The sequence below is a fragment of the Trematomus bernacchii genome, unplaced genomic scaffold, assembly GCF_902827165.1.
Source record: "Trematomus bernacchii unplaced genomic scaffold, fTreBer1.1, whole genome shotgun sequence".
Taxonomy (NCBI): Eukaryota; Metazoa; Chordata; class Actinopteri; order Perciformes; family Nototheniidae; genus Trematomus; species Trematomus bernacchii.
Window position 1 is genome coordinate 145,577 of NW_022987585.1, and position 14,779 is coordinate 160,355.

A 14,779-nucleotide genomic window follows, 5' to 3' on the forward strand; every position below is an offset into this window, starting at 1 on the left:
ATAACATATTGATATATATGCAGAGGATGTTAGAGGAGCAGAGGACCACATCTATAAAGGGGAACACTGACCATTTGTGTTGCTAATTAATAAATGTAATATATTAAAATGTATTTAAAACAAACCCATATTCAAACGCTGCTTCCTCATAGTGAATTAACGAGTCCATATTCTGCTTTTTGGGTCTTTTTTCTCTCTGCTTCTCATTATGAATCAAGCCAGTATATAAGCTTATCTTGTTCAGTCACTCATTTGCAGATCGGTCTTCACTTCAATCAAGATGTATTAAGTTATTACTGTTCTCGCAGAAAAGATGTACATTCAAAAAGGTGCTTCTCTAATAAAGGATAAGATAAGAAGGACTTTATTGATCCCAATTTGGGAAAGGTTTGCGTTGCAGCAGCTTAAAGAGACAAGGCATTGCACATTAGAGACATGAAAAGACTAGAAATAAACAATCCAACATGTAAACATCTCAAATAGAAATAAATAGCATTAAAAAAGGTAGAAAATATACATGTTGAAACATCAGGTGTGTAAGGAATGGAATATTAATATTAAATGTAATATCAATGGGCAAACGTGCAGGTGAAGCCTCTCTGGGGTCTGTGTGTGATTAGAAAGCCGTGTGCTTAAATATCATTTAGTCTCAAAGCAAACGTATATTAATTTCTCTACAACATCATCAGTGTTTTCGTTTTTTGTGGTTCCCTTTCATGCAAAGCTCTCCAGTGAAAAGCCCTCCTGAGCCAAGAGGTCCAATTAAATGCTTAATCCCACTAATAACCCAAATGAATCTGCTAAATGGACGTTCTCCCTCTCTAATTATATCAGAGACACGAGGAGGCTTTTGAAACGAAGCGCTCCCGGAGGTCTGAGAGAAAGATATCGCAGCCTCGCTTCAAACAGCACGTCCTGCAGGAGAGGCAGCGTCACTCTGATGTGAGAAACAAACTCACACTGCAGAGGTCGGAGGTCAAAACCCCCCCAAACGCTGTCATACAGAGGTGGGAAGTAGTGGAGTACAAATACTTTGTTACTGTACTTAAGTTCATGTTTCTGGTATCAGTACTTTACTCCACTACTTATTTCTCTGACCACTTTTTACTTTGACTTCTTACATTTTGAACACAAATACCTGTACTTTCTACTTCTTACATGTTGAACCCAAATACCTGTACTTTCTACTTCTTACATGTTGAACACAAATACCTGTACTTTCTACTTCTTACATGTTGAACCCAAATACCTGTACTTTCTACTTCTTACATGTTGAACACAAATACCTGAACTTTCTACTTCTTACATGTTGAACCCAAATACCTGTACTTTCTACTTCTTACATGTTGAACCCAAATACCTGTACTTTCTACTTCTTACATGTTGAACCCAAATACCTGTACTTTCTACTTCTTACATGTTGAACCCAAATACCTGTACTTTCTACTTCTTACATGTTGAACCCAAATACCTGTACTTTCTACTTCTTACATGTTGAACCCAAATACCTGTACTTTCTACTTCTTACATGTTGAACACAAATACCTGAACTTTCTACTTCTTACATGTTGAACCCAAATACCTGTACTTTCTACTTCTTACATGTTGAACCCAAATACCTGTACTTTCTACTTCTTACATGTTGAACACAAATACCTGAACTTTCTACTTCTTACATGTTGAACCCAAATACCTGTACTTTCTACTTCTTACATGTTGAACCCAAATACCTGTACTTTCTACTTCTTACATGTTGAACACAAATACCTGTACTTTCTACTTCTTACATGTTGAACCCAAATACCTGTACTTTCTACTTCTCACATGTTGAACACAAATACCTGTACTTTCTACTTCTCACATGTTGAACACAAATACCTGTACTTTCTACTTCTTACATGTTGAACACAAATACCTGTACTTTCTACTTCTTACATGTTGAACACAAATACCTGTACTTTCTACTTCTTACATGTTGAACACAAATACCTGTACTTTCTACTTCTTACATGTTGAACACAAATACCTGTACTTTCTACTTCTTACATTTTGAACACAAATACCTGTACTTTCTACTTCTTACATTTTGAACCCAAATACCTGTACTTTCTACTTCTTACATGTTGAACACAAATACCTGTACTTTCTACTTCTTACATGTTGAACCCAAATACCTGTACTTTCTACTTCTTACATGTTGAACACAAATACCTGTACTTTCTACTTCTTACATGTTGAACACAAATACCTGTACTTTCTACTTCTTACATGTTGAACACAAATACCTGTACTTTCTACTTCTTACATGTTGAACACAAATACCTGTACTTTCTACTTCTTACATGTTGAACACAAATACCTGTACTTTCTACTTCTTACATGTTGAACACAAATACCTGTACTTTCTACTTCTTACATGTTGAACACAAATACCTGTACTTTCTACTTCTTACATGTTGAACCCAAATACCTGTACTTTCTACTTCTCACATGTTGAACACAAATACCTGTACTTTCTACTTCTTACATGTTGAACACAAATACCTGTACTTTCTACTTCTTACATGTTGAACCCAAATACCTGTACTTTCTACTTCTTACATTTTGAACACAAATACCTGTACTTTCTACTTCTCACATGTTGAACACAAATACCTGTACTTTCTACTTCTCACATTTTCCAAACAGGCTGGTTCCTTTAGTTTGAATGTGTGTTTGGTGGCGTGATCATTATTATTTAGAGTCATTGCGTGCCTATTGATTTGAACACGATCCGTGTATCCATCATTTCCTGGTCTTCTCTAAAGAAGAGGGACCAATGAAAACGTTGTCATGTTGCCGTTGTTCAGCATGGAAACATTCATTAGCTAACAATGACATTATTGTTCTATTAATATAAAGGGAGGTCAGGTACTCTTTAAAACAGCTGCTAGTTATGGGTACTTTTTACTGAAGTACATTTCAAAGCCTCTTTACTTTGACTTGAGTAAAGAAGTTTAGTCAGTACTTCTACTTTTACCAGAGTATTTTTAAACACGAGTATCTGTACTTTGTACTTTTAATTGGCACTCAATACTAGTATTTATATCTGTAGTACTATAATATCCTTCCTATGTAATTGTGCCTCTTGCTAATTGATGTTCTCATGTGTCTTGAAATGTTTGAAAGTGCACGGTGAAGTAAGAACTAAAGATAAGATAAGATGTACTTTATTGATCCCAAATCGGGACATTTTTGAAACTAGAAGAATATTCCTTCACAAAACACTCATTTCGACGTCATTTCAACATGCATTGATTTTGTGTTTGAAAAGGTTAACAAGACAAGAAAAAGGGTCGATGTATGGTGAATGGCGCACCACCAAGAGCTCATTATGATTGATTGATTCCATTCTAGTTGAACCACAGGCGTTGAGTTGCATGGAGGCAAGTGTATGTGTTTCTGTATGTTATATGGTCCCATGTAGTGTGTGTGTGATGATGTTCTTATATAAAATATGCAATTCTTCTCAATTGTCTGTTGAAGTCCTGGCTTTATGTCTTGAAGTGAAAAGCTCTTCACAAAATCTGGATGTCTTCCTCATCTTTATATCTGTAATTGCAGAATAACAAATGGAAAATGCATGATGGAGCTTTATTCAAATAATCTGACTCTTTAACGACAACCGTGATGAACGAGTCGAGACTATTCACTTTGGTTTCATAGAGAATACACTGATTTGGACACGGGCATTGATTTTGTGTTTGAAAGGGTTAACAAGGCAAAGAAAATGGTCGATTTGAATGTGAATGGAAAACCACCAGGATCGCTCAAAACCACAGTGTGACAAATAATGTCAAATGGTGACGCACAGTTGGAACACAATTACATGTCACTTGTTAGATGCTTTTATCCAAAGCGACTTACATACTCAGTACTGTGGACAATCCCCACAGGAGCAATTTGGGGTGAAGTGTCTCAGGGACACAACGACATGCTGACTGCAGTGGGGTTTGAACCTGTGCTCCCCCTGATACGAACACCGACGCGCTAATCCACTGGGCCACACGCCGCCCACAATTGTAATTGTTCCCATTAGCTCTTAACTGTAACTCAAATATATGAGTAGTTTTCTGAAAAAGAGGCCAGAAACACTGCAGATCTGGAGTCAGGTGAGAAGGTTTAAACCAATCTCATGCCTGAACTGTACCGTGAAAATAGCCATTAGCCGGTTAGCTTAGCTTAGCATAAAGACTTGAAATAAGAATAAGGATAAAATAAAGGATAAGAGGATAAGAGGTACTTTATTGATCCCAAATTGGAAAATGTTTACGGCAGCATAAAACACAACAAAACAACAAGGCATTGCACATAAGTAGAAATGAAAGAGTAGAAATAAACAATACTCGATTTAAACATCTGAAAATAGAATTCAAGCAGCATTACAAACTAGGAAATATACAGTAGACAGTAGAAATCTATAAACTTTGAACAACAGCAACTCTAATTCTCACTAAAAACCAAGTTGTATCCTATTTAGTTTAATTTATAAGAAAACTACGATGTAAGAAAGACCTGTTTAACTTAAAATGTTGAACCTAAATTTGAAGGAGACCAGGGGAAAAGCCAGAATCAGCAACAGAGTGATGTATACTGATAATAATATGCAAACTCAATATTGCATTCTTGATACCGGATGCCCTTGGATGCTTTAATGTCCGAGCAGACAGGAGGTAATGAGCTGCGGATGCATTTGCACTATTTGACCTTTCGTGCTCCGCTACTGAAGGTTGCTATTGATTTCTTATAGATGTCAAAAAATGCATTTATAGGATGGTCAGGGAATAGACTATCAAGGCAGTTTACAGTGAGGATGCTCTACGTGTTACTTTCAGATTCATATAACACATTGTTCTGCTCATTAATAGGGAAATGTTGAAATACAATACGATATGATGCGATAATACGATACGATCATTCTTTAATGGTCAGATCAAGTCTGAAAGTTGACTTGCATCACAGCAGCTCCATCAGACACTGGTACATCTTTATATACAAAGCCATGTTAGGGAAACTTCCATCCTACATCTGCTCCCTGATCTCACGGCGAATTGTAAGTGGCTACTGCCTGAGATCGCATGCTGTGGTTTTATTAAATGTGCCAACTGCTAGGACTGTCTTAGGGAAGATAGCATTTAGATGCGCAGCTCCACTGTCCTGGAATAGTCTGCAATTGAAATGGAAACTGAGCAATCTGGTGCCACTCAATGTTTTTAAAGCTCGGTTGGATGCTACTCAATCGGAAGCTGTTGGTACCTGTTCATGTGGATAGTTATGTAAATTGTAATCCCTGTAATGATGCTGTATGATGTCCTTTTGTTGCTCTGTTTATGTTTTTAATGTTTCATGTGGAACCTACTTGAGCAGGTCTCCCTTGAAAACGAGAGCAATGATCTCAATGGGATACACCTGGATAAATAAAGGTTTGAAATGAAATGAAATGTGTAACATCAACAGACAAACATCTAGACCAGAGTTTCCGTTAGATTTGTTTTTGCCGGTCAACATGTCCGTTAAAGTTTAAATCTTCCGGACAAAATGAGAAAAGTGCCGGTCAAAGTCCGGTAATTACCGGCTAACGGGAACTCTGATCAAGACTCAATACATGGAAATGGACAACCATGACAATTAATGGACAACAAATCAACTAGACGTCACTGCGAAAGCATTGAGCTCTGTCAAGGACCAATGGTGCGTTCAGGTGCTCCTCTGATGGTCCCATTAACTGAGTTGGGAACTCGTTCTTCCAAAATTGGTGTGTTGTAGCCGTGATGTGGAAACAACATGTAGGCTACAAAGATTGTTTGTACTTTATTTCTAAGACAACACATCATTTTTTTCCATCTTCTGAGTTTACAAAGCCTTTTCATGAATGTTCTCAATTCAAGCGTTTATCGAGGACGTTCTCCATCTTACTTTGCACATTTATATAATACACATTGTTCTGTTCAATAATGGTGAACATGTTGAATTAATTTGTTTGTAGCCTTTATTTAACCAGGTTAAAAATCCCATTGAGATCAACGATCTCTTTTTCAAGGGAGACCTGCAGAAAAGGGAGACCTGCAGAACAACAATCAAACTAGGCGTGACTCCGAAAGCATCGACCTCCATCAAGGACCAATGGTGCATTCAGGTGCTCCTCTGATGGTCCCATTTATCGAATTAGGAAGTCGTTCTTCCAACTTTGGTGAATTGCTATGCTTTTTAGTCGAAATGTGGAAACAACATGTAGGCTACAAAGACGTGTCGTTCTTTTAGACACATTTAGATATTTGGTAACACTTTATATTAAGGTACACATATTCACCATCAACTAGTTGTTAATTAACATGCATATTAGCAGTATATTGGCTCTTTATTAGTCATTATAAAACACGTATTAATGCCTTATTCTACATGACCATATTCTACAAGTACTAGGCCATTAGTTGAGAGTTTTTCCTCAATAACCCTCTAATTAGTGCTTAGTTATTGTAAGGAAGTTGTTGACCATAAGTTTTGGTCTTAATATGCTCAATATGGGCCTAATAAGGCAGCAGTACCACAAGAATAGTAATTCTCCCATAATAACACCTAACAAATATGATCTATTCTTATGTAACAAGACATTAAACTATAAGTGTTAATTCTGTCAAAATAACAAAATGGTATTTCTAACTCAGAATATGTTCCCTATTTTAAAGTGAAGTCTTGTTCATAACAAATAAGCTAGTAGTTTGTCTCTACTATTTTAATTAACAACTAGTTGATGGTGAATAAGTGTACTTATTAATTAAGTAATTCCACCAATGTCCAAATACAACACAAAAGCCCAATATTGTAATGTTTACAAATGCTGAAACATAACTCAGTATCTGCTGTAAAATCAATGGGTTCTCTCTTCGCCCATGCTACACCCTTCCACCAAGTTTCATGAACATCTGGCCTCTAGTTTTCTGTAATCGCGTTGACAGACAAACACACAAACCAAGACGAAAACATATCAAAAATAATGGAAAGTAAGAATAGATAGCGTCAAAACTCCAGCTCCTCCAGCATCAATATGAACACTCCTGTTATTCACCTTTTAAAACAAGTCTACAAAGAATATGGCTTGTATTTCATTGCGTAGAGACTCTAAACAACACATTGATATCTTAATGGATTTTTCACATGAATCTTAGCAATTCTTCCGACTATTCCGCCCAACCTGAACGGAGCAACACAATTCCTTTCTTGCAATGTCACCAAAAGTGAGTAATAATGTTTGTTTCCGATGGAAATCCACATAAAATAACTCCTTAGGAGGTACAAATAAAAAGTAACAAGACAGCATCAAATCCCTCAATGGGAACCACATTTAAAAAGTAAACCTCCAAACGTTTATCTGGTAAAAGCTTTGTGATTGTGTCTTATGTGCAATTTCTTTCTCACTTAATGGATTTTTCAAATGAATTTTAGCCAATTTTCCAAATATTCTGCCACTGCCTGAAACAAAATCCCTTTCTTGCAATGTTACCAAAAGTGAGTGATGATATGTGTTTTCGCTGGAAATATGCTCGAATCTAATCGAAAATAAAAAGTTGACCATCAAATGTTTATTTGGTAAAAGCTCTGTGACTGACGTCTTCTGAGCTTTACATCCAGTATCACTGTTTCAGTTTGAGTGTGTGTGTTCTGTTTGATTAACTCCAGCAAATAGAGAATAATCCCAATCCTCAGAATGAAATGTCCTTCACATTAGATTCAAGTCCCTGTATTCTGTAACTCCGAACAGCCGTGGCTGCAGCTGGATGTCATGTCTGTGGGTTTCTCTCTGCACACGGCTCTCTATGTTCCCCTCCCTTTCATTTCACATCTTCAGAAGCACCCCTCTGAGACTCCAAATATCAGACTGTGGGCAATATCTGATTCCTCCAGATGGGACACTTCTCTCTGGTGTCAGGCAGCAGGAGCAGGATGGATGCATACGTGACACACACCTCCTATTATCCACAAATAGCCCGACAGATCGATGTAAACACAGAGAGGCTGCTGCCATGTTTAGGATGGAGTCGATAAAGAAGGAGGCAGCAGAAGAGTTCTTTCAAATGACATTTAAAAGTAGTTTCTGGGTGTTTGATAATGTTGCTTACTTAAGATGATTGGCCTTTCAAAGGGTTGTTGTTTTAAAAAGAGGAGAGAGAAGTACTCAGATCTTGTTCTTGAGTAAAAGCAGAAGTACTCAGATCTTGTAGTAAAAGTAGAAGTACTCAGATCTTGTACTTGAGTAAAAGTAGAAGTACTCAGATCTTGTACTTGAGTAAAAGTAGAAGTACTCAGATCTTGTACTTGAGTAAAAGTAGAAGTACAGTACTCAGATCTTGTACTTGATTAAAAGTAGAAGTACTCAGATCTTGTTCTTGAGTAAAAGTAGAAGTACCAGAGTGTAGGAATACTCTGTTACAGTAAAAGTCCTGCATTCAAAATGTTCATCAAGTAAAAGTAGTAAAGTATTCTCATCAAAATATAGTGAAAGTAGCGACAGTAAAAGTAGTGATTGTGCAGATTGGTCCATTTCAGAATAATATATATGATATGTTTTATAATGATTGATCATGAAAGTGTTCTCAAAGCTGGTAAAGGTGCAGCTAGTTTGAATGACTTTGTATACTGCAGGGTAGCTTTGATATGTTGGTAATGTGAAGGATTGTCTCCGGCAGCCTCCTCCATCACTAACCAGCAGACTCTCTAAGGTGAGTGTGTAGCTGTGAGTGTGTGTGTGTGTGCGTGTGTGTGTGTGTGTGTGTGTGTGTGTGTGTGTGTGTGTGTGTGTGTGTGTGTGTGTGTGTGTGTGTGTGTGTGTGTGTGTGTGTGTGTGTGTGCACATTTAAATGCTCTTGCATCAGTGTGTGTCCACCGAGGTAGAAGATGAGCTTGTTGAAGTCAGCCTAATCTATACAAATCCTCTCAGCATTTAGCCGACGTGCTGCAGAGTGACAACAACAACCTGATACAGCAATGCATGTTGGGTAGCAAATGGAAATGATCAGCTTCAGGATACAAGTTTAGGTTTGTCTGATTAGTGCCAACATGATACAGATATGTTGTACCATCAAGAGTCAGAAACCAGACCAAACCAAATCTCCTTGGGATCAGTGTCTCTGTGATTGCCGTCGTCTTGTGTGCCACCTGTAGCTTTTCGATGTTCAAGTTTGACTGTGGTTTTGTTTTTGGTTATTTTTTCAGTTTGTGGCAGTGGTTTATTTTGCCTTTTGGGGGTTGTCTGTATTTACATTACATTTCATATCATTTAGCTAAAGCTTTTATCCAGAGCGACTTACAATAAGTGCAAAAACCATAAAGAATCAAACTCCCAACAACAAGAAATGTGTTCTTCTTATGTTTGCTTGTCTCTTTGTGCAGATCCAAGTTGAAGCCCATTGCACTTTCAGAGCCATTGCGACATTTAAAGTTAGGGTAGGTAAGTTTGAGCAGTGGCGAGCCGTCAGGGCTCTCTAGGCCCTCTGTGAGGGTCTAAGATATTCCAAAAAATAATATTTAAAAACATTTAAAAAATATATTTTTTTTTTAAATATATATTTTTTTAATATTATTTTTGTTATATTTTTCATTAGTTTTACCGAAAAAAAACTTGATTTAATTGTATTTAAAATAACATTTCCAAAGAAATAAATCCTTCGAATCTGCCTGTTCAGTCTCTGTTGAATGTGAAGGGTTACATGAAAGAAGCTGGTCTGGCCCTCTCTGCGATTCACAGAGGGCCCGCTATAGTAACTGAACGAGAGAGTAATGTCAAATGACAGTACAATTGACCAATCATATCTTCCCTCTAAATGGGTGGGTTTTATTATCGCGGACTTTATGACAAGTTCCGCCCGCTGTGAAACTTTTCTTGTTTCCATAACAACAACAACTTCCTGTCAACAGCGTGAACTCGCCTTCAAAATAAAAGCATGCCAAATTACACTTAAGACATACAACTGCAACGAAAGTAACAAACACAATGCAATATCATTTTCATTGTCAAAGAACACAAATTGGGTTCACAGATGTTGTTTTGTGTGGTAGAGGGTCGCTGTCATTGATGCGTTTTGCACCCTGGGCCGTTGTTTTGATATTCCGCTGAAGTATACGCTGTGACGTAATAACTCTTTTTTTTCCTTTTTTTCGAGGGAAGGGGTGGGGGTCAGAGGGCCTAGGTATAAAGCTCACGGCTCGCCACTGAGTTTGAGAAACCGGCTTGAGATACACTTTTTGTTATATTCCATGGAAAGCTCTTAACATCCCGATAGCAATGAATATCTTAAGTGCATTGACAATAAATACATACAAAAATGTCATCTGTGGAAGCCGTAGCGCTGTAAAAAGCACGACCAATCATTTTAGCCGGCCCGGCTAAAGTAACTGGATGGCCTACCTGCCTGTCAGCCTTCCATCTGTGCACAAACTTATCTCGTGCCCTCATTGGTCATGTTGTGTGTGTTGGAGGAGGGGCTCTGTAAGGAAGTGGCAGATTTTTTCCAGTTGTGTATTTTCAAATTCTAGCGCACTCGAGCTGGTTTCTCCAAAATTACCTACCCCACCTTTAAGCAACACTGACAACACCGTATGAAATATAATGTCACAAATATAATAACATCATCCACCAGCCAGCCAAATGCCCTTAAGCAAGGCACTTCCAGACTAAAACCCATCTTACATGCACTAATTGGAGAGGATTTCTCAGTGAGAGGAGATGACATGTGTTGACTGGAGTGTTGTTTATTCACTCGAGAGGTGATATAGCTGAGAGGCAGATGTTCAGAATTATCTAAACGTGTGATGCTGCCTCAGATGGATGTGGGTTTATAGAAGCACTTTCAAAAGCCTCAGACTGAAATAATCACCGGGTGTTTGACTGCTAACTTAGGGCTAGATGTCAAATGCAAAATGTGCAATCACCTGATCAGCAAACACACAGAGACATGTTTTCATTCTGCATTAAAATAGGAGGGTCATTAGACCAAAGATACAGCAGCTATTATCTCTGAAGAGCTGATTCAATCTTACTTAATTACATGTTGACATCAAGCATAATGATCTCTGCAGGAAGCTGGAGAGGCAATGTGGTGCTGCAAGTGTCTGAACAGTAAAAAGGATATCGTGGTTCAAATCCCAGCAGTGCGTAGTTGTTTATCTATTTAAATTATCTCTTTTGACCAATCGTGTTTAATCAATGTCCTTCTTCCGAAGACATGAGCAAATCTGATTGTGATGTCATTTCTGCATTGTAGACATCCATGTTTACTGAGTTGTTTAGATGGAACAAGCAACGGAAAGAGGTGCTGTGGCTTAGTTGGTTAAAGCGCCTGTCTAGTAAACAGGAGATCCCAGGTTCAAATCCCAGCAGTGCCTTAAACAGGGCACTGCTGGGTTATTATGTTTCAGCAGAAAATACACCTTGAGGGTTAGACACTGTTAAGAGGCACTGCTGGGATTAGAACCCAGGATCTCCTGTTTACGAGACAGGCGCTTTAACCACTAGGCGACAGTGCCCTTGTATTCCTGTCAGTTTTCTCTTATATCAAAGCTGCATTAATTATCTGATGTGAAAAAGAAGATGACACAAAATCATGGGTTCAAATCCCAGCAGTGATTCAGCGGATGAATTCTTTATGAGATATTTTTCCAGAAATGTGTTATTGCTTTCTCGTCTTAAATCAAAGCTGCCTTCATATCCAGCTATTAGTTTTGTGCCTCAAGTGGTCATTATAGGAACTGTGTTGTTAGTAACTTCTGAGTTGGCTTAATTGTTCAGACTTAGAGGTTGCTGCATGGTTTAAAGTTTACTGTTGAAGTAAACTGTTGAGTTGTTGTTTCAGAGGTTAATTCAAGACGTGTTATGTTTACATACTAATATAATGAGCATCAGGTAAACGTACCCATTTCTATTTTTTGAATCACAGATGGGATGGAGATGTTAACTGTGCAGCACTAGTGTCACCACTCAAAGTGATATTTTAAAACATTATCGACTCCATCATGGAACCTTTGGACAGAAACGTGCCTTGCCCTGCATTCATGTAGACTGGCCTGCGCTCTCACTTATCAAGATAAAAGTTGAAATAATCGTCTGTTCTTTTTATTCTAGGACCCATGTGCCACTTTATATAAATCTCTGAGCATGAGGTGGGGTTAAAAATATGTAGTTGGACATTTTATGAACTATATCAATATCATGACTATTTGGTTCATTTTCTTGCAAACCAGCCTTTTTTTGATGGCTTAAACCCCTTGTAATGCATGTGAATAGCACCTCTGTTACCGTCTGTTAACAGCTAATGTAAACTGGCTCGTTATGTTTTCAAGACGGATTTGATTTTTGTTTTGAGGAAAACACATGGTGTGTCCTGATTTGTACTCAATTTAGTGGTTTATTTGTATTTACAGGGAACAGCAGAGGTCGAAGTGCAACAGGCTCGTGATGCACAGCATGAAGTGATACGTTGCCCAAGAGCCAGATGCAGTTATAACCATCAAGTAATAACCATGTGTCTCCATGTATGTTAATGTGTTGTGCTTTTAAACAAACTTGTTACTCTTTTATGACAACTGTTTTGAAATAATCACATTTTAATAAAATGTATTAACATGTCCATAACGTTCCCTTTTTTAATTTATTTGTTTAATCTGCAATGTTTCAATGCTATCAAATATTTAAAGGGTTGGATTGAAATCAGGAAGAGTTTGTCGTATATAGGTTCCGGCAACTCAATTGTGTTTTATAATTTACTTTATTCTCGTGTGGTTCTTAGCAGATTGTTATTTGCATTGGTTACACTTAATATCTGGGCTTTTAATTGTAGGCTCATCTCATCTTTTCATATGCAGAGAAAATCACATTAGTGAGTTTACCCAACTCCTATAATTGCTTGGAATCGCTTGACACATATTTTTTAAGTTTTAGCAAAGTAACACATTCTTGAGTAGAGGAAAACTAAAAAAGGTACATTTCACCAACTCAAAAATTGCAAAAGTTGACAAAACTCTTAAAATTGCTTGGAATCGCTTGACACATATTTTTTAAGTTTTACCAAAGCAACAGTTTTTACAGTGTAAGCTAAAGGAGGTTATAAAGGAAGTTTGAAACCTCCTTTCCTTTTAATTTAGAGAATTCGAACGGCACTTATCATGGCTGCCACTGAGGGACTTCCGGGTCATTTCACTCCGTTAGGAAGGTTCCTAAGCTAAATGGACTATTCGACCGCAACCCAAGTCCCAGCACTGCTTCAGCGGATTTGCAGGATGTCAAGCATTTCCAATGAATTCAGGATGAATGTGGCATTTTCCCCAAAAGACATTTAGCCTTTTCCATGTATTTCCCAAACACAGAAATCTTGATCTTTAATGAGAAGAATGTAGATCCACATTATCCCTGATCAATTAAGGCACTGCTGGGATTTGAACCCAGGATCTCCTGTTTACGAGACAGGCGCTTTAACCACTAGGCGACAGTGCCCTTGTAATCCTGTCAGTTTTCTCTGATATCAAAGCTGCATTAATTCTGTGATGTGAAAAAGAAGATGACACAAAATCATGGGTTCAAGTCCAAGCAGTGATTCAGCGGATGAATTCTTTATGACATATCTTTCCAGAAAGAAATGTGTTATTGCTTTCTCGTCTTAAATCAAAGCTGCCTTCATATCCAGCTATTAGGTTCGTGCCTCAAGTGGTCATTATAGGAACTGTGTTGTTAGTAACTTCTGAGTTGGCTTAAGTTTTCAGACTTGGAGGTTGCTCCATGGTTTAAAGTTTACTTTTGAATTGAGAAATAAGATATCTCCAGACGGGCCAAAAAGAGGCGCTGTGGCTTAGTTGGTTAAAGCGCCTGTCTTGTAAACAGGAGATCCTGGGTTCAAATCCCAGCAGTGCCTCATACTGGGTAACAACCTGTACACTTTAATGAACCAGTATGTTATGTTCATTGTACAAAGAAGTGATGCAACAAAATGTATAGCATTCTACATATCATAGAAATAACTGTGGAAATCTTTAAAGAATCCTTGAGGTACCTTTCTCAGGAAACACTTCTTTATACACAGAGTTTGTGTTGAATGAGAACAATCTCTATCAACCAAATCAGACAAACTACATGAGGCACTGCTGGGATTTGAACCCAGGATCTCCTGTTTACGAGACAGGCGCTTTAACCACTAGGCGACAGTGCCCTTGTAATCCTGTCAGTTTTCTCTCATTTCAAAGCTGCATTAATTATCTGATGTGAAAAAGAAGATAACACAAATTCATGGGTTCAAATCCCAGCAGTGCCTCAATGGATTTGCAGGATGTCAACAATTCAAGTGATCCTAGGATTTCAGGATGAGTTCTTCATGAGATATGTTTTCCAGAAAGAAATGTGGCATTGTTTTCACGTCTTAAAATAAAGCTGTCTTCATATCAAAGCTATTGGGTTCGTGCCTCAAGTGGTCATTAGAATAACTGTGTTTTTCTAATGACTGCATGGTTAAAAGTTTACTTTTGAATTGAGAAATAAGATATCTCCAGACGGGCAAAACAGAGGCGCTGTGGCTTAGTTGGTTAAAGCGCCTGTCTTGTAAAAAGGAGATCCTGGGTTCAAATCCCAGCAGTGCCTCATACTGGGTAACAACCTGTACACTTCAATGAACCATTCTTATGTTTATTGTATTAAAAAGTGATGCAACAAACTGTATAGCTTTCTTCCTATCATAGAATCAACTGTGGAGGTCTTTACCAA

General features: G+C 37.8%; 1 protein-coding gene and 6 non-coding genes across 10 annotated transcripts in view; 3 read left to right on the forward strand and 4 right to left on the reverse strand.

Annotated features, from left to right (window-relative positions):
- tacr1a (tachykinin receptor 1a) overlaps nucleotides 1-14,779 on the reverse strand; it is a 79,607-nt gene that overhangs the window by 36,449 nt on the left and 28,379 nt on the right. The gene's annotated exons all lie outside the window — the stretch shown is intronic.
- Nucleotides 11,345-11,418, forward strand: trnat-agu. Its single transcript has one exon. It is a non-coding gene; the product is annotated as a tRNA-Thr (tRNA).
- trnat-cgu lies at nucleotides 11,487-11,559 on the reverse strand. Its single transcript has one exon. It is a non-coding gene; the product is annotated as a tRNA-Thr (tRNA).
- trnat-cgu lies at nucleotides 13,450-13,522 on the reverse strand. Its single transcript has one exon. It is a non-coding gene; the product is annotated as a tRNA-Thr (tRNA).
- On the forward strand, nucleotides 13,864-13,937 carry trnat-ugu. Its single transcript has one exon. It is a non-coding gene; the product is annotated as a tRNA-Thr (tRNA).
- Nucleotides 14,159-14,231, reverse strand: trnat-cgu. The gene has a single exon. It is a non-coding gene; the product is annotated as a tRNA-Thr (tRNA).
- trnat-ugu lies at nucleotides 14,583-14,656 on the forward strand. The gene has a single exon. It is a non-coding gene; the product is annotated as a tRNA-Thr (tRNA).